The sequence below is a fragment of the Schistocerca americana genome, chromosome 3, assembly GCF_021461395.2.
Source record: "Schistocerca americana isolate TAMUIC-IGC-003095 chromosome 3, iqSchAmer2.1, whole genome shotgun sequence".
In the NCBI taxonomy this organism is placed as follows: domain Eukaryota; kingdom Metazoa; phylum Arthropoda; class Insecta; order Orthoptera; family Acrididae; genus Schistocerca; species Schistocerca americana.
In genome coordinates this window covers 341,901,517-341,921,654 of record NC_060121.1, presented here as the reverse complement: position 1 = coordinate 341,921,654, position 20,138 = coordinate 341,901,517, and positions in this window count along the sequence as shown.

The window sequence follows — 20,138 nt, the reverse complement described above, 5'->3', positions numbered from 1 at the left end:
TTGATTCGTCCACTTATAATCTATTTGCATTACTGGGACAAGCTCTCGCTGAAAATTACTTCTATTAGTATGAAAATGTACGAAAATGGCTTGCTGACTGGTTCGCTTCAAAAGAAGAAATGTTTTTCTTTTGCCATGGAATTCATAGTCTACCGGAGAGGTGGGCGAAATGTATAAATAGGAATGGAGATTATTTTGAATAAAACGTACTTTGATTCAAAATAAAGACTTGTTATTATTGCAACCACATTCCGGTTTCATAGTTCTACACCTGGTAGTCATCCTTGCTGTTGAATGCCTGACTCATTGACAGGCACTGGCACAAATAATTTCAACGCTCTGTAGCGTCCTTAAATAACATTTACAGCACAACTTCCTACTCTCGATTTGTTCCACAAGACACTGTACACTATCCCTCGAAGTTTTCTGCAACATTTCTGGGACACTCTGCATAAAGAATAGCAAAGTATCCAAAATTGAATTTTGCGGGATTCCGTAATTTCCCCCCAGTAACTGAACTTTTATTTCCTTTCAACAAAATGGTTCAAATGGCTCTGAGCACTATGGGACTTAACTTCTGAGGTCATTAGTCCCCTAGAACTTAGAACTACTTAAACATAACCAACCTGAGGACATTACACATATCTATGCCCGAGGCAGGATTCGAACCTGCGACCGTAGTGGTCGCGCGGTTCTAGACTGTAGCACCTAGAACCACTCGGCCACACCGGCCGGCTCCTTTCAACATTCTTCGAAGTATTCAGTATAGCTTTCAGTTCTGTTGTTAAGTGTGAGTGAGGGCTCTGAGCACTATGGGACTTAACTTCTGAGGTCATCAGTCCCCTAGAACTTAGAACTACTTAAACCTAACTAACCTGAGGACATCACACTCATCCATGCCAGAGGCAGGATTCGAGCCTGCGACCGCAGTGGTCGCGCGGTTCTAGACTGTAGCGCCTAGAACCACTCGGCCATCTTGGCCGGCTCCTTTCAACATTCTTCGAAGTATTCAGTACAGCTTTCACGTTCTGCTGTTAAGGGTGATTGAAACCAGTAGTATGTAAAGCCATCAGTTCAATCAAACTTAAATTCTTCTAACAGAGTAACGTGATGTACGGAATCAGACGCCTTGGTAAGGTCAGAAATAAGGCAGTCCAATAGGACATCCGCTGCAAGGACACTTCACAGTGCCTCGCAGAGTAGAGATGTCGGTGCGAAGGAACCGTGAAGGACGGCCGAGAGGGTAAACAGCCGGAGACAGAAACGACCGGCTGGGGCGACGCGTGTGGAGGCGGCGTCCACCCGACACCTCCCTAGCGGGCAGTACTCGCGCCGTCGCGACGTCTGCGCGGGTCGGCCGCCCCCAGGAGCGGCTGCCAGCTGGCCCTCCCCCGCAGGCATCGCCAGATTATTGGCTCATCCCTCGTGACGCAACAACGCCGCGGAATCCGGCAGGCGCTTGCGGCCCCGCGTCGCGAGCAGAGATGTAATTAGGAACCGCCCGGCCCGGGGGAGCCGTCTCCCAGGGCAGGCAGAGGGGGGGCTGCCCTACCGCACCTCACCTCACCTCAGCTCACGCTACGTGTTCCTCCTGCACGAGCCTCGCCGGCCTGGCCCTTCCTCTCCCGTGTTTTCCACCTTCGAGTATTACATCCGCCGAGATTATTAATGAGCAATAATTAGTAAGTGGGTTTACGTGGCTGGTTTAATAATACAATTTCCCTCAGTAATATGATGGCCCGCCACTGCCCCTCCTCTACGCCTCCCACGCGGCGGCGGTCATTATATTCGGGGGCCGACCGGAACGCAACCGCCGCGCGAGAACTTCATTAAAGCAAGGAGCCGGCCCCCGCGCTCCGCCGTAAATACGCCTCTATATCCAGGGCAGCCTTTTCCGCCCTTCGCACGAGCTCTCGCACGCAATGCTCGCCTACCAGGGTGAGGCGAATATCCCGGTTATCCTCCCCGATAACCATATCCCCTGTCGCAATTAAAGTAGCCTATACGTGCTCTAGTCCGCCGCCATATGTGGCCGAGCGGTTCTAGGCGCTTCAGTCTGGAACCGCGAGACCGCTACGGTCGCAGGTTCGAATCCTGCCTCGGGAATGGATGTGTGTGATGTCCTTTCCAGTTCATACCAGATGTGAGGGAGCGCTTGGACATGAAATACTTTGAGCCTACACGAGGACTGATCCATTTTCTCAATGGCCATGCACCCTACCCGACATGTCGATTTGGGAAGAGGGCTACACCCGCGTGTGACTGTGGCGTGTCAGAGGGTACTCCCGACTATGTAGTTTACGAGTGCCCCCTCTTCAGTGATGTTGCGACTACATTTAGAGACAGACTTCCAAACCACGACACATATCAACTGCTTAGACGTGAGGACACTTTCCAAATGCTACATACATTGGCCAACGAGGTATCACGGAAAGTTTTAACAGAATACTAGAATGACATGAACTGAATAACTAAGACAACTAACACAGATTGCGTCCAGAGCCCTATTCCCATACCGCCTACGCGTGGACTGGCCGACTTTCCATCATAGTTGGAATCCGCCACGTGCGGGATTAGGAGGAGTAGGGGTCAATGCTGCCGATAATGACATGCACCGGAAATGACGTAGGATAAGTTAGTTTGTAGGACTTAGTTTAGGAAAATTATGCTGGGGAACTGCAGCGAATCAATATCGTGGCCTGCCCAGTGCCAGGGGCACGCTCTTCGGGTTTAGCTCAATGAGCAAGGCTATCATAGTAGATTTATATCTCTCAGTGGCACACATGTGACGCTGCAGGCGATAGGAATTAGTTATAAGAAATAGATATAACCCCTAGATACTAGACATTAAATGCCCATTGTATGTAACACTAACTGTAGCTGTAGCTCACCTGAAAATTGTAACTATATGCAATATAAGTACCAGCTGTATATTATGACCCACTAATGAGATAAGGAAGTGGGTTAATGTTGTATAATTATTATGGTTTTGTAAAAAAGATTTTTTTTAAAAAAAAAGAGTTCTAGGGGACTGATGACCTCAGATGTTCAGTCCCATAGTGCTCAGAGCCATTTCAACCATTTTTTTTTTTAGTACTCTAGTCCTAAATCTAGACTGTTACTTTCTGTTACATATTTTTATTTTTCGTGAAACTTTTCATCCCTTCTTTCCGCTATCACCTTCAAACAGTTTCGTAGACTACAGTAAAGACCGAGTAGTCGAATGGCAGGTGGACAGCCGGAAAGTACAGGGTGGAGCGCGGTAAGCTGCTTTTTTTAGAATTCAAGTTGTGGCAGCACTGTTGGTTGAATAGAGGGGAGTGATCGACGCGAGGTCTATTCAACTGTTGTTCAGTTGCGATAATGCAGTGGACAAGTCAGGAGCGATCATTTTATGTTGAAGTGTCTTTCTCGAATTCCCAGTCGATCACTGCAGTGAAGCGTGCTTTTCGGTTGCGATTTGCAGTACCCCTATGCGGACGTGTTCCTGGACGGCAATCAATTTTAAATTGGGTAAATGCATTCAGAACAACGGGGGATGTGTCATCTGTACGAAGAGGACCTGAGAGAAGCGATACAACACCACAAAATTTTTGTACTTTTAACATTGCAGCACAGTCAGCAAACGTGATAATATAATACATAAGAAATTATCAGCCTCGACTGAGGTAATGAAACCAGCCTTTACCTACGTTTCAGCTCAAATTGAGCCTTCTTCAGAAGGTATACCTGAATCTGTAATTTGTCTAAGAGGTCATGGTCTAGAAATAAAACTAAAACACCCTGAATAGGCGTAGTCACATTTTAAAAATGAGGCCCTTCTAGACACCATTTTGAAACCTAGGTAAAAGTTGATTTCATTACCGCAATCGAGGCTGATGGATTCTTATATATTACACCACAAAATGTCGAACGACTCAGAGCAGCAGTACTACTACCGATGAAACGCTCAACTCGGAGACACGCACTTGCTCTTGGCATTTCAAGACGTTCTTTCCACCGGATTCTTCATAATGAACTGAATTTTCACCCGTATAAAATGTGCGTGCCCCAGCAGTTGTCAGTAAGGAATTATGTAACACGAAGAAAATTTTGTGAAGACATGCTTGCAACCATACCCAGTGACGCAAATATGTTGTTTTCTTATGAGGCACATTTTCACCTCAGTGGGTATGTAAACAAACAGAATATGCGGTACTGGAGCGACACGAATCCCAGGAAAATTCACTAGAGACCCCAGCACTCAGACCGCGTCACCGTATGGTGCGCCATATCACGAGTAGGCATCCTTGGCCCTTACTTTTTCCAGAAAAATCTTCGTGCCGTAACTGTGAATTCGGATCGTTATTTAACTATGTTGAAAGAACTTTTCCAGACGGATTTCCAGGCAATGCAATTACAGGATACCTCGTTTCAACAAGACGGTGCACACTGACCACCCAGCGGGCATTACCATGAATTTTTTGAGGCAAACGTTTCCTGGATGGCTTATCTCTCGGATGGGGATCGCAACCGGCTTGCACGATTACCGGAATTAGCCCCACGCGATTTTTTTTCTTTGGGTTACCTGAAGTCCAAGGTGTATTGCAACCATCCCAGCACCCTGGAAGACCTACAGAAGAATATTGAGGCTGAAACTGCAAGAATACCAGGAGGCATGCTTGAAAGAGAGCATGAGAATTTCACAAAATGACTGCTGCAGTGTGTGGACAGTGAAGGTAGACATTTTGCAGATATACTGTTTAAACCATATAATTACAAACTGCGATTATTGTTCAATACGAAAAAAAAAATAAAAATGTAAGTTTCTAAGTGTTCATTACTTTTTTATTTCATTCGCAAATCAGCAATTTACAGCGCTCCGCCCTGTAATTAAAAGAATTACCGAAGGCTGCCTTCAAGGGTCGATCTGCCGTCCCATCTTCTGGGACATACAAACCGAACCCTCCTACAACTTCCAGATGGGGTGACAGGTCAGACAGAACTGTCGCCCACGCAGATGACCTATTATTTGCAGTAACTGCAAATAACAGAGCCCAGCTAGAAATACTACAAATAATTACACAATGGTGTTGCAACAGTAAACGAAGGATAGCCGAAAGCAAAACAACACCCACATTACAGAAAGACCCAACCCGAAGGAATCCTTCAGTTCAAATATGAGACACAAACATCAAATGAGCACATGTTATACGGAAATTTGGGTTACACAGAGACGAGAAATCGAATTCCCACGAACACATAATAGTCCAGTAGAAGTAGCATTCAAATAGCAAATAATTTCTACGAAAGGTTTTATTGTTTTAATGGTTTCGTTAGGTGCTAGAAAACATACCTTTTTAGTACACATTTTGATTGCTTTGATTTTTTTGTTTAAAGCATAATCATTTATCACTCTCAGGTTGTGCATTGTCTTTTTTACTTCATTTTGTTATAACATATATTTCTTTCACTTACAAGTTTTTTTGAGCCAGGACTTTTTCTGACATCTGTCAGATACGAGGTCTCATTTCTTAACGCCCGATACATGAAAATTTTTTTAATATTATTTTATATTATTTTTCAAATTTTACAAATTTTTTTATATTTTATTCTATTCCAATATTAAAGAGGTACAAGACAATGGGTTGGTATAGTTCTGTATTTAAAAGAATGTACATAAGAATTACTGAAGAACTACATTTTAAATTGTCTTCATTGATGATGAGAAGCGGTCCAACTTTAATGAGGAGCACTACACAGATGGGTGGTATAATAAATTCACTTTTGGTTTCATCAAATGCAGAATTCATCTCTCCATATCTTTTTTATGGACGACATTATTGATAGGTGGGTTAGTTTCAACGATATCACCAAAAACAGAGGTTAAAACGACGATTTTTCATGAACATGTAAAATTGGTCCAATTTTGAAGAGCAGTAGTTGGAAACGGGTGGTCCAAAAAATATGCGGATGGTCTCATTCAATGCAGAATCTCACGCCCTACAAATTTTAATTCCACTATATTTTCGATATTGTGAGTAATTTAAGAGATATAGTAACAAATCCAGGAAAATACCCCTTCTTCGAATACATTTTTGCCCCTCACAACTTTTCCACAACTCTGACGAGGGGGGAAAACCTAGGATAGTCATATTGGGCCAAAATTTCAGCCATTAAAACAATAAAACCTTTTGTAGTAATTATTTCCGATTTGTCTAATTTTTAGGTTTAACCCTACTGGACTATAAGACAAGCAACAGACAAAGCAGGAAAAAAAAATGGTTCAAATGGCTCTGAGCACTATGGGCCTTAAAGTCTGAGGTCATCAGTCCCCTAGAACTTAGAACAACTAAAACCTAACTAACCTAAGGACATCACACACATCCATGCCAGAGGTAGGATTCGAACCTGCGACCATAGCAGTCGCGCGGTTCCAGACTGTAGCGCATAGAACCGCTCGGCCACCCCGGACGTCCAAAGCAGAAAAAATACTACAGACTAGTGAGGGTCAATTCAAACCAGTAGAGACTGCGTCTACCAGCCGTAAGGGCGTACCACTGTGCACTCTTCGAATCAGTACTCAGCTTCGCAGCTGGCAGATGGACACATAGACTGAACCTGGTCACCAACAAAGCATCAGGTAGACGAGGGCACAGAAGTGTCCTACTTAGGCAATGTGGAACGCTTGGCACCACTTCCGTGGATACACTGTTTGCGGTGCTCGGAATATGCCCAATAGATATCTCAATCAAATGTAGAGTTGCAGGGCATTGGTTAAAGATGGTGAGACTAGATAAGGTACACACAATAACTGGTGTACCGATACAGACGACAAGTCACCTTAACAGTTGCCATTTAGATACAAGGCAAGGTCAGGTGAGTGGCGTATAAATGATAAGGGACATGGACTGCACAACTTCCTCCCTGACGTAAGGGAGCGGGTGAGTGTGAAACATGTCGATCCCAGCCGTGGTTTGGTACATTTCTTAACTGGACGCGGACCTTATTCCACGCACTTAAACGGCTTGAGTCTGAGACAGACACCTGCACGTCGACGAGGAAGACTGTTACCCAAAACATACTGTCTTCTTCTGCGGGTGCTAGCCTAAAAATAGACATACACTACACTTACACATAGAGAAACAGACACATAATACTGCAGTAATAAGATGGGAAGACCAATGGCCATAGCTAAATGCTTTAAGAAACAATGATTAAAAAACACATGAGGAGTACCTGCGGACACAACATAACACACATGACTACATGCAACGTAACAACAGCCTACAGAACGTGGACAGTGACACGCGCAATGGCGGCGAAAACAGTGACACTGAAGAGGAACAGGAGCAGGAGGAAGGCGAGAGCTAATAGCACTTAAGATAACTAGAATTTTGAATGAGACATAATATGCCAAACTGAAAAAATTCTACATATCTGTTAAATAATACAGGATGGTCCATTGATAGTGACCGGGCCAAATATCTCACGAAATAAGCATCAAACGAAAAAACTACATACAACAAGACTCGTCTAGCTTGAAGGGGGAAACAAGATGGCGCTATGGTTAACCCGCTAGATGGCGCTGCCATAAGTCAAACGGATGTCAACTGCGTATTTTAAAATAGGAACCTCCATTTTTTATTACATATTCGTGTAGTACGTAAAGAAATATGAATGTTTTAGGTGGACCACATTTTTCGCTTTGTGATAGATGGCGCTGTAATAGTGACAAACGTATAAGTACGTGGTATCACGTGACATTCCGCCTGTGCGGACGGTATTTGCTTCGTGATACATTACCCGTGTTAAAATGGACCGTTTACCAATTGCGGAAAAGGTCGATATCGTGTTGATGTATGGCTATTGTGATCAAAATGCCCAACGGGCGTGTGCTGTGTATGCTGCTCGGTATCCTGGACGACATCATCCAAGTGTTCGGACCGTTCGCTGGATAGTTCCGTTATTTAATGAAACAGGAAGTGTTCAGCCAGATGTGAAACGTCAACCACGACATGCAACAAATGATGATGCCCAAGTAGGTGTTCTAGCTGCTGTCGCGGCTAATCCGCACCACAGTAGCAGACAAATTGCGCGACAATCGGGAATCTCAAAAACGTCGGTATTGAGAATGCTACATCAGCATCGATTGCACCCGTACCATATTTCTAAGCACCAGGAATTGCATGGCGACGACTTTGAACGTTGTGTACAGTTCTGCCACTGGGTACGAGAGAAATTACGGGACGATGACTGATAATTTGCACGCGTTCTGATTAGCGACGAAGCGTCAATCGCCAACAGCGGTAACGTAAACCGGAAAATATGCACTAGTGAGCAATGGAATATCCACGATGGCTGCAACAAGTGGAAAAGCAGCGACCTTGGTGGGTTAATGTACGGTGTGGCATTATGGGAGGGAGGATAATTGGCTCCCATCTTATCGATGGCAGTCTAAATGGTGGAATGTATGCTGATTTCCTACGTAATTTCCTACCGATGCTACTACAAGATGTTTCACTGCATGACAGAATGGCGATGTGCATCGAACATGATAGATGTCCGGCACATAGCTCGCGTGCGGTTGAAGCGGTATTGAATAGCATATTTCATGTCAAGTGGATTGGTCGTCGAAGCATCTTACCATGGCCCGCACGCTCACCGGATCTGACGTCCCATGGTTTCTGTCTGTGGGAAAGTTGATGGATATTTGCTATCGTGATCCGCCGACAACGCCTGACAACAGGCGTCAGCGCATTGTCAGTGCATGTGCGAACATTACGGAAGGCGAACTACTCGCTGTTGAGAGGAATGACCTTACACGTATTGCCAAATGCATTGAGGTTGACGGACATCATTTTGAGCATGTACACACTGGAACAACCGAAATAAAATGTTCAAACGTAACTACGTTCTGTATTTTAATTAAAAAAAAACCTACCTGTTACAATCTGTTCGTCCAAAATTATGAGCCATATGTTTGTGACTGTTACAGCGCCATCTACCACAAAGCGAAAAATGTGTCCAACTAAAACATTCATATTTCTGTACGTACTACACGAGTATGTAATATAAAAATGGGGGTTTTATTTAAAAACACGCATTAGATATCCGTTTGACCTATGGCAGCGCAATCTAGCGGGCTAACCATAGCGCCATCTGATATCCCCCTTCAAGCTAGACAAGTTTCCTTCTTTGTAGTTTTTTCGTTTGACGCTTATTTCGTGAGATATTTGGCCCGGTCACGACCAATGGACCACCCTGTAGTTATGGAAAAGCGAATGCTAGAGTAATTCAGTGTAAGGTGCTGGCGATTTTGCCAAGAAAGCACCAAATGTTGTACTCGAATGAGTACCTGCTGTTAATGCAAAGGATTAGCAACCGTACTTCTTTTCTAGCCATTAATTTTTTTTTTATTGTGACAGGCGGTCAACACCTCGAAGAAACCATTCTGAGGATTCACCGCTAGCCACAGTTGGTGATGGCACTAAAAAAATCTCTCCTCTAACTTATCATCGTTTTACATTCTTCTTAAAGTAACAAAATGTTATTTATATTTTAGCCTCAAATTATTGTTTTTTTAAAAAGTATTATTCTTAGTCAAATGTTGCAGATAAAAACAACACAAAAAATTACAAAAAAGACGACAAACAATAACTGTAAGATGTACGATCTGTTTTAAAACATCAGGTAATAAATCTTTACATTTACCATAAATAAATATCTTCTTACTTGGCACATCTCAGTAATATGTCTAATTTATTTTCTTTTTAGGGTAAACACTTCGTTATCCGTATGTCTGTCTGACTGACTGTTATGACCTCTTCCTCTCAGTAACGGATAGAGGTATCAACTTGAAATTTTTTCGGGTACTAAGTTCTACAGTCCCTTGGTGATGTAAAAAATTTCAGCTTCGAAGTCATTGCAGTCAAACGATACAACCATTTATGTCACATAATTCTATACTCGACAACACATTCCTCAAAACATTCAGGGAACTTCCCAATGACCCACAATCATAAAATTTTGCAGAGAGCTAGGCCTTAGGGAGAGGTTCATTACAAGAAACAAGGAAAAAACGTAGTAAACATGCAAACAAAACAAACACCATCCGAACAGGAATCAATGCTCGACGGTACCGACCAACCCCTGTGTTATCATCATCAGCCCGTAGGCGTCACCGGATGCGGATATAGAGGGGCATGTGGCTAGTACACGGCTCTCCTGCCCGTCGTCCGTTTTCGTGACGAGTTCCGCTACTCCTCTGTCAGGTAGGTTCTCAATCGGCCTCACAAGTGCTCAGTGGACCCCCCTTGCCAACAATATTCGGCAGACATGGATGGTGACCGATTAAAGTGATAGCCAGCCCCGACAGCGCTTCACTTCGGTGGTCAGACGGGAACCTGTGTTAGAACTGCGGCAAGGCCGTTGGTATCTAGTAAACATAGCCTTTAAAATGCATACCTTAAGAGCTATGAGTACTTGTTCACCATTGATACTGCCAGATATATCTTTTCCATTTGAAGTTCTTGGTTTTCCATATTTTCTGAGGAGATAGAATGGTCCAAAACAAGAAAAAAATGTTTGGGAAACATCGTCTGTAAAATGCATACCTTGGGAGCTACTTTCACACTAGCGAAGGTGAACACGTGTTCATAACTCATAAAGTATGCAGTTTAGACCCCATTTTTTACTTGAGTTTTCCCTTGGTTTGGTCCATACTATTTCCTCCCAAAATATGGAAAGCAAAGCCCTTGTAGTTCAAGAGGTCTGTTACACAGATCCGAAGGCGAACAAGTGCTCATAGCTCTTAAGGTATTAGTTTTAAAGGCTACATTTACTAGAAATATTTACTTGTTCTGATGTAAGGGACCAGTCAGTTAAGGTTGTCAATGGTTTTCTGGGACACTTTATATTTCTTGTCAATTCGTCTGGTCTGTTGACCGTGTTATCAGTATAAAAAATTGTCCGAAGTTTCGACCACTATTACAAGTTGCCTTCCTCAGGGCTTTTGTGAGCTGACAGTCAATGCATTCAAAAGATACGGCCAGCTATGCGACATATTTCGATATTTGCAACGTAACTCATCAGACTCTATGGATGAACTACCTACAAACTTGCAGGACCTGGTGGTCTATCGCGTAGCTGAAAAGCCGACAGCTCACGGGATCCAATCGCTGTCAAATCACGGATCTTTCACTCTTCGTTGCGAGCTGGCTTTCACCTGTTAGCGATGTGAGGAGTCTCCGGAAACAACACGTGGCTCGGATTCCATGTTAAACAGTACATCCCGTTTCCATGGTTGCATAACTAGAATAGGTTAGGGACATGCAAGTAGTCGATATGGCGTCGAATAGAGAGACTTGCACCAGGCCACTGAGCAATATGAGATTATTACTATTATCTATGATCATAATTAGGCTTGTACAGTACCCTGAGACCAAAAGTCCTACTTGCAATGGTCCGATTTTTTATCTTGCACTTCCCCTGATCTTTCTTCCTTTTCAGTATAACAATTGCTTCGTTGTGTTATTTCCTTCCATTTGTTATTCATTTATAACAGGAACATAATTGAAACCTGGTAGTCAAGGGAAGGCAGGATACGGTTACGATTGTGGACGGGGCCTTTTACAATTAGACACAATTTATTTTAAACCAGTAAATCCAGACTCAACAGTAAATAAAAATATCACACACTAGATATGAACAATTGTGTAAATAATAGTGTTTTCAGTGAGTTACAACTTAGCAAATCACCTTTAAATACAGATACAGCAGATAATGTTTTAAAAGCAAGCCACTCTGATCTTGGCAGAACACCTTTTACGCCAGGGATGGCAATAAATTAAGAACTGTTTAAAACTCGCTGCAATTACAGGTATTAAAATGTTAAAGGCCAATGACCACAAACACAGCAGAAAGCATCAGACACCAGGAATTGCAGTAAATAAGGTTTTAAGGCTTACTGCTAAAATAGAAATACCAAATTAGAATTTTAAGGCAAATGACCAAAATTCACAGCTGAAGGCTTTACACGCCAGAAACGGCAATAACACAAAAAAACTTCGAAAACTGCTGTAAAACAGTAAATACAACAGCAAAGGTTAATTAAAAAAAAACCAACTGATCACTGAACGGGTGAAATAAGATGATCGTAAATTTTGTATCACAACCCTTAACATCCACTGAACACTACACTGCTAGATTTATTCCAGAAGGCGACCAGAACTATTAACTAGACATATATAACCTTTAATGTAGGAATTACAAGGTATTTTAATAAATAATACAATAATAAAACACAAGAACCAGTACATAAGTTCCTTGCAGGGTACTGAGGCAGATTATAACCGCAGAAGGCGTGGGCTGAAGGAGCGTTACACTGAACTACTGGCCATCAGACCTCCTTTTAGAACACACATGTCTTACAAGAACCAAGGGGACAGAGACGGTGCTCCAAGAATTGACCCCTGAGAAGATCCGGCAACAAACACTTTCGCGAGCGATGATATAGGCAGCCAAGAGTTGCATTCACTTCACAAGATGGTAACTCAGACTAGTGTCAGTCTATCGAATGACTATTGACAATCTTGCTGAAGCTACCTGACGTCTGATAAACCAAATGCAACGATGGAACAATGAGCCAAAGCTGGAACCGGCGGTGTGCACTATGACCCCAGAATACTCTGCTTAGAGCGCCCGGAACTAGACAGGAATCACTACCACCAGAGTAGAAGAATCACCAACCGGCCTACAATGAAGAAAGCTGTCAAAAATACACGCCGTACCGGACAGCAGTAGCAAGGAGAGGAAACGTACACTGCCGTTACGTACATTAACTACCAGGGCAGGTAACTGGGACGATAGCGGCCACCAGGCAAGAAAAATTACCGCTGGTGAACGTGACAGATAGTAACAGGTTGAACGCAGTAAATAGTAATAGTCGAGGAAAGCTAATCAGATCCGCCTTCCCCAAGCGCTCTACTCGTTGCTCTTCGCTTCGGCGACACTACGAGCAGGAACACGAACCCAAGTCACTGGAGAATCGCGAGATATCACAATGGTGAGGTATCTCTACTTAGATTGACATGCACTCGTCTTAAAGCTTGCTGGATCCCGTTTACGACGAGGTCATGCACCCACGTGACCACAGCCCTTCCATCCGGCAGTCCATGCTTGCTGCCAGCAGTTTCGGCGTGTTCTCGCATTGCGTGGACCTGACTCCTCCTGAGTCCCCCACAATACTGACCCACTCACACGACCCGGAAAGCAAAGACGTCGCCCGAAAGATAGGGCAACAGTTACTACATATCGATAACCGCCGCTACTGCCACTAACGGACAGGCAACGCCTGCGAAATCGAGTGGGGCCAGTCAACACGAGAAGAAGACAAACGACAGCAACCATGCCAACTAAACGATACCGTCTGGCCTCCAACAGAGAGCGATAACCTACAAACAGCACCAACATTTTTGCATGTACAGTAGAAACTTGTTCATCCGGCCGTCATTATGCCGTACTTTTGGTTCACACGTAGGGAATTTTTCTTTCCTGTCTGTTCAGTATAGGAACTCTACACTATTTGGTAATCCGAAAGTAGTGCCGGCAAAACAATTGACGATGGTGATCATTAAAGTTAAACGTAGCATGGGCTTGATCCTGGCACTCTGTCAGTTAACAAGTTAACATTGTATAGTACCGCGTAGCCCATGACTCTATACAGTGACACCAAGGAGAAAGAACGTGGGAGCGTCCATGGACGAAAAGTTAGATGACCTGCATACGATACATGAAGAAGAAGGAATACATTCCACGGAATTTGAACTTCAACCATGGCAGATTTGAAGAACTGAGGACTGTTTTTTATAAGAAATGATGACCTCACATGGTATACTCGTATTGAGGTGTGTTTGCCTGCAGTCAATGACGATAGCGATGATGGTTTTTCCGACGACATTATGACATCTACAGAGACAACAAACCAACTAGACAATTTCAAGATTTTTCTGGAATGTCAGGCACAAGAAATTTCAGCCGAAAAAATGCTGCCGAAATGCCTATGTGATTATCTTACGCACAAAAAACTTACGTATCTGGCTCAAAAGAATCTTACTGATTATTTCAGTTTATTTTACTTTTTTCAATATCTGGTCAAAATTTATATGGAAATACTGAATAGCTTATGTGTTCACGGCATTTCATCGATTTCATTCTAACTTTTTCCTTGCTTACCAGATTATCTGTCGAGATAAAGAAAGTTCCACTGTATAGTGTAAGTGGCGTAGTCAACCCAGAAACGACAAGTGTCATCCGCATTCACAAGAACTAGAGGAGGGGACCAAGGAGCCTCTTAATAATCAGTGATGTCACCTTGCAGCATCTTCTCCACATCGTACCGAATTAGGCATAGTTCAGCCGGCGACGTTCTGTACCAGCTGCAGCCAATTGATGGATGATTCCCAGTGCTGATACAGTGTTTTAGAGCGGGATTCTTGGTCCGTCTTCTCTCCATTTCCGGTTTGAAAGCATCCGAATGGCTCACACTAGCCGACGTTGTTCATCCGTGAGGCCAGAGCGTAATGGCAGTTCTATGGTATGAGGCATCAGCTTCTCCCGGCGTACACAATGTTCAAATTCAAATAGTTCAAATGGCTCTGAGCACTATGGGACTTAACTTCTGAGGTCATCAGTCACCTAGAACTTAGAACTACTTAAACCTAACTAACCAAAGGACATCACACACATCGATGCCTGAGGCAGGATTCGAACCTGTGGCCGTAGCGGTCACGCGGTTCCAGACTGTAGTGCCTAGAACCGCACGGCCACGCCGGCCGGCACAATGTTCAAGTAACTTACGGGAATGCAGACGGGTGAAGTCGTCGACAAACGCCAATATTTTGACAGGTGCAAACCCTTTTCAAAGCAAAACTGAAGCCATTAACGGCTGTGCAAAGGAATTTAAAACCTTGTTTTAAATTCCATTGCAGAACGCTTACTTGTTGCAGGTTTTACTTGAAAATACATAGGCTTCCATTCAGCCCCTTATCGACCAGTCTGATGTGGCAGTTGAGCGTAGCAAAACAAATAGCCGAGGTTTTAAGATTCGCGTTCAAAAAATCGTTCACGCTGAAGAACCGTACAAACGTACCATCATCAAATAGACGCCCGTATGGACGTCGTAGTAATTGGCTCCCCTGGCGTAGAGATACAACTGCAAGATTTGAAATCAAATAAATCACCAGGTCCGATGGCGTCCCAATTCTATTTTATAAAGAGTACTTACCGCATTGGCCCCTTACCTAAGCTGAGTTTATCGTGAATCCCTCGCCCCGCAGGAAGTCCTAAGCGACTGCAAAAAAGCACAGGTGACTGTAGCATATAAGAAGGTTAAAACAACAGACCCGCAAAATTACAGACCAATGTCCCTATTTCTGTTTGACGCAGAGTCATTGAACTTTTTCTGAGCTCGAATACATTAAACTTTCTTTAGACAGAGGAGCTTATGTCCAGGAATCAGCGTGGTTTTAAAAAGTATCGCTCGTTCGAAACCCAGCTTGCCCTTTTCTCACATGATTTACTGCAAAAAATGGATGACGGGCAACAGGCAGATTCCGTATATCCAGATTTTCGGAAAGCATTTCACACAACGTCTCAATGCAGTCTTATAACGCAGGTACAAGCATGTGGAATAAGTTCACTGATATGTGTTTAGCTTGAAGACTTTATAAGTAATAGGACCCAATATGTTGTCCAAGAGAGTGAGTGTTCATCAGAGACAAGGGTATTGTCAGGAGTGCCCCAAGGAAGTGGGAGAAGATGGCTGTTCTTCTCTATATACATAGATTTGGCGGACAGTGTAGGCAGAAATCTGCGGTTGTTTTCTGACGATGTTGTGGTGTACAGTAAGGTGTCGAAGTTGAGTGGCTGTAGGAAGATACAGTAGATTTAGAAAAAATTTCCAGTTGTTGTGATGAGTGGTACATACCTCTGAATATGGAAAAGTATAAGTTAATACGAATGAGTAGGAAAAATAAATGTCTAATCTTCAGGTACATTATTACTTTTGCCGTGCTTGACACAATCAAGTCGTTTCTTTTCTTTCTTTATTGATTTTCAATTCCCCCCGAAGGGGGCGGGCTGGCAGCAGCTTACTACACTGTTCTACAGCATACAGACTTTTTTTTTAAAAAAGGAAGAAGAAAGAAACAAGAAAAAACAGGCGATAAAATGGTGTTTTAAAGTGGAAAATGGCGTAAAAATGCGGAAAGTTAAAACAGAAAGCAAAAGGGGACGGCAATGTTGATAAAATACACAGGAATCAGACAAGTAACATAGTATACACACAATTAGAAAACATGGCGACAGTCTGGTTTCTGATCGCAAGTGATAAAAAGCACACACAGCGACAGTATGGTGGCTGTTCGCTACAGTTCCCAAAAGACATAACACGGAGCACGCACTGGAAAAACACACTGTAAAACACTGCACGAAAGAGGCGGCACAAAGATGGCACTCCCGATCCAAGGCAGATGGTGGTGGGGGGGGGGGGGGGGGGCCTGGAGTATGGTAAAAAACAAGGAGGGAGGAGAGGAAAAAACGAAAAGGGGGGGGGGAACCAAGGAGGGAGAGGACTAATAAAGGGGGAGAAGGGCAGACGCGAGACGGAATAAGAGGAGGCAGAGGAGGGAAATGGAAAAGGACTCGGGGGAGAGAAGGGGGCAAAGAGAGGGGAGGTGTGGAAGAAAGAGGATGGAAGGGGGGGAGAGGGAGCCCGGGAAAAGGACAGAGGAAAGAAGGGGGAGTGAGGATCTGAGTTGATGTGAGGGATAAATGGAGGGAGAGAGGGCATCATCCGGGAGGGGGATTTCAAGTCGTTCAAATATCTGCGCTTAACTTTGCAAAGCGATATGAAATGGAGCGGGCACGTGAGAGTTGTAGTAGGAAGAGCAAATGATAGACACTGGTTTATTTGGAGAATTTTAGAAAACAATGGTTCATCTGAAAGGAGACGGTATACAGGGTGGTCCATTGATAGTGACCGGGCCAAACATCTCACGAAATAAGCATCAAACGAAAAAACTACAAAGAACGAAACTCGTCTAGCTTGAAGGGGGAAACAAGATGGCGCTATGGTTGGGCCGCTAGATGGCGCTGCCATAGGTCAAACGGATATCAACTGCGTTTTTTGAAATAGGAACCCCCATTTTTAATTACATATTCGTGTAGTACGTAAAGAAATATGAATGTTTTAGGTGGACCACATTTTTCGCTTTGTGATAGATGGCGCTGTAATAGTGACAAACGTATAAGTACGTGGTATCACGTGACATTCCGCCTGTGCAGACGGTATTTGCTTCGTGATACATTACCCGTGTTAAAATGGACCGATTACCAATTGCGGAAAATGTAAATATTGTGTTGATGTACTTCTATTGTGATCAAAATGCCCAATGGGCGTGTGCTATGTATGCTGCTCGGTATCCTGGACGACATCATCCAAGTATTCAGACCGTTCGCTGGATAGTTACGTTATTTAAGGAAACAGGAAATGTTCAGCCTCATGTGAAACGTCAACCACGACCTGCAACAAATGATGATGCCCAAGTAGTTATTTTAGCTGCTGTCGCAGGTAATCCGCACATCAGTAGCAGACAAATTGCCCGAGAATCGGGAATCTCAGAAACATCGGTGTCGATTGCACCCGTACCACATTTCTATCCACCAGGAATTGCATGGCGACGACTTTGAACCTCGTGCACAGTTCTGCCACTGGGTACAAGAGAAATTACGGGACGATGACAGATTTTTTGCAAGCGTTCTATTTAACGACGAAGCGTCATTCACCAACAGCGAAAATGTAGACCGGCATAATATGCATTGTTGGGCAACATAAAATACACAATGGCTGCGACAAGTGGAACATCAGCGACCTTGGCAGGTTAATGTATGGTGCGGCATTATGGGAGGAAGGATAATTGGCCCCCATTTTATTGATGGCAATCTAAAATGGCGCAATGTGTGCTGATTTCGTGCGTAATGTTCTACCGATGTTTCTACAAGATGTTTCATTGCATGACAGAATGGCGATTTACTTCCAACATGATGGATGTCCTGCACATAGCTCGCGTGCGGGTGAAGCGGTATTGAATAGCATATTTCATGGCAGGTGGATTAGTCGTCGAAGCACCATACCATGGCCCGCAAATTCACCGTATCTGACGTCCCCGGATTTCTTTCTGTGGCGAAAGTTGATGGATATTTACTATCGTGATCCACAGACTACGCCTGACAACATGCGTCAGCACATTGTCAATACATGTGCAAATATACGGAAGGCGAACTACTTGCTGTTGAACGGAACGTCGTTACACCTATTGCCAAATGCATTGAGGTTGACGGACATCATTTTGAGCATTTATTGCATTGAAGTGGTATTTACAAGTAATCACGCTGTAACAGCTTTCGTCCTCAGAAATGATAAGTTCACAGAGGTACATGTATCACATTGGAACAACCGAAATAAAATATTCAAACGTACCTACGTCTGCATTTTAAATTAAAAACCCTATCTGTTACCAACTGTTCATCTACAAACTGTGAGCCATATGTTTGTGACTTTTACAGCGCCATCTATCACAAAGCGAAGAAAGTGGTCCAACTAAAACATTCATATTTCTTTACGTACTACACGAGTATGTAATAAAAATTGGGGTTCCTATTTAAAAAAAAAACGCAGTTGGTATCCGTTTGACCTATGGCAGCGCCATCTAGCGGGCCAACCATAGCGTTCATTGCAGTTTTTTCGTTTGACGCTTATTTCGTGAGATGTTTGGCCCGGTCACGATCGATGGACCACCCTGTATAGGACGCTGCTGCGACGTAGTCTTGAGTACTGCTCGAGTGTTTGCGTTTCGTACCAGGTCGGACTGAAGGAGGATATCGAAGCAATTCAGACACGGGCTGCTACATTTGGTACCGGTAGCTTCGAGCAACAGATAAGTGTTACGGAGATGCTTTGGGCACTCAAACCGGCATTTGAAGTTGGCTGCCAAACGATTCTACCGCTACCAACATACACTGTTTGGAAGCTCGACGAAGATGAGACGTGAGGAATTAGGGTTCGTACGGAGGGGTATACGCAGTCGTTTTTCCATCGCTCTGTTTGCGAGTGGAACAGGAAAGGAAATGACCAGTAACGGTACACGGTACTATCCGCCACGCACCGTGCGGTGGCTTGCAAGTATCTTTGTGGATGTAGATGTAGAAAATGACTGGGTGGGCCCCTATCGGTTGTCGGCAGCATCACACATCTGCATTTCCACAAGTTACTTGAATAGCTCGATTGTAGCTTCCTGCATTGTGTTGGTAAATCTCAAAGGGACCAAACTGCTGAGGTCATCGGTCCCTAGGCTTACACTCTACTTAATCTAACTTAAACTTACGCTAAGGACAACACACACACACACCTATGCCCGAGGGAGGACTCGAAGCTCCGACGGGGGCAGTCGCGCGAACCGTTAAAATGCGCCGTCACAATGCGCCGCAGACCGCGCAGCTACACTGCGTCGTCATTGTGTTGTTTGCAGTGGTAGCAGAGCTCGATTCTTTGCCGATGGCCGTTGAGCTGCCCATCCTGGACTAGTTCGGCTGTCCTTATCCACATAAATTTGGGGATGAATTGCTGCTGCTCGTGGCAATTAGTGATCTAAAGTTCTCCTAAACCATCTGCAATTCTTATGATGGTCGTTGGTATGTAGACTTTTTTTATGAGGATGAGCAGCTTTTTGCAGTGAACAAAACTTTCACAATCTAACTGAGCACCTAGACTAATGACGGTTGGATGACATCGTCTTCAAAGGAAAACAGCCGCCAAGAGCAATCTTTGTTGTGTATACATTTCACATCGCTGGCAACGGGTTCTGCACAACGCTGTCGACTACTCTGACGGACAGTAACAGGTGCTAACATGTAACTCTTTGTATCGGTAGTGATTAAATGGTTGCCACTATTTAAGATCCAACCCTCGTATTTTGAATAGGAATCCATGTCCCAGTTTCAGTTCAGATGTTTAACTCACCCACTTCTGCTTGAGAAAGTCAACTGGGTGTGACGCAGTAGAGTTATTAGCAAACTTTTCGAAAGTAAATAACGAAACA